Here is a 772-nt window from a genome sequence, read left to right as displayed (position 1 = left end):
CTGGAACCAGTTAGAGAAAATGGCCCAGGACAGAGGACTCTGGAGAGCTGTTGTTGTTAGCGGCCCATACCCTGGTAGGGGTGACGGGCAGTAAGTAAGTAAGTTGGTAGATAAAAGTTCAGATGCTACTGGTTCTGGAGGGTTTGTTAACCTATAAACAGTAGTAAACAAAGCACATGAATTATTATTATTTCTGACGATAATGTCAGAGAAGAAGGACCTCCTTGCAGTTCCAAATTATAAATGCAAAGTCTCTCTTTATAGATGTTATAATGTACCAGAAGATTTGTTTTTTGCCACCTGCATTCAGCTTTTTGACACTCTCTTTTTTCTGTTCTCACCAGTAGGACATTTTTCCATGGAGTTTTACCAGAGACAACTTTGACCTTAGTGGGAGCAATGGCATCAATAACATTTGTAATTTTACAGTTGAAATTATCTACAAAGCTCAGTCACAGAGAGCCCAGAGAGGGCTGGTGTGGAGGAGAAAAGCTGTATAAATGTTTCACTGTTTTTTTTGGTGATATACCGTTTTCTGATTATCTTTGTTTGGACACTTTTGGGCACAGAGATAGTGCCGTTAATGAAAACACAGGAATGATCAGAGAGAGCAACGTCAGTCACCAAAACCTTGGAAACATTCAGACCCTTGGAGACTATCAGGTCCAGAGTGTGCCCCTTATTGTGCATGGGCTCTGTCACATGCTGAGTCATTCCATAGTTCTCAAAAACACAACACAGTTCTTTGGTCCCTCTGTCCTGGGGGTTGTCA

At 41.6% G+C, this 772-nt stretch overlaps 1 protein-coding gene across 1 annotated transcript in view; it reads right to left on the bottom strand.

The window, feature by feature from the left end:
* The window catches only part of lcp1 (lymphocyte cytosolic protein 1 (L-plastin)), a 41,608-nt gene that overhangs the window by 33,873 nt on the left and 6,963 nt on the right, over positions 1 to 772 (bottom strand). The gene's annotated exons all lie outside the window — the stretch shown is intronic.

This window comes from Etheostoma spectabile, unplaced genomic scaffold (assembly GCF_008692095.1).
Source record: "Etheostoma spectabile isolate EspeVRDwgs_2016 unplaced genomic scaffold, UIUC_Espe_1.0 scaffold333, whole genome shotgun sequence".
NCBI lineage: Eukaryota > Metazoa > Chordata > Actinopteri > Perciformes > Percidae > Etheostoma > Etheostoma spectabile.
This window is presented reverse-complemented; position numbering and strand designations above follow the sequence as displayed.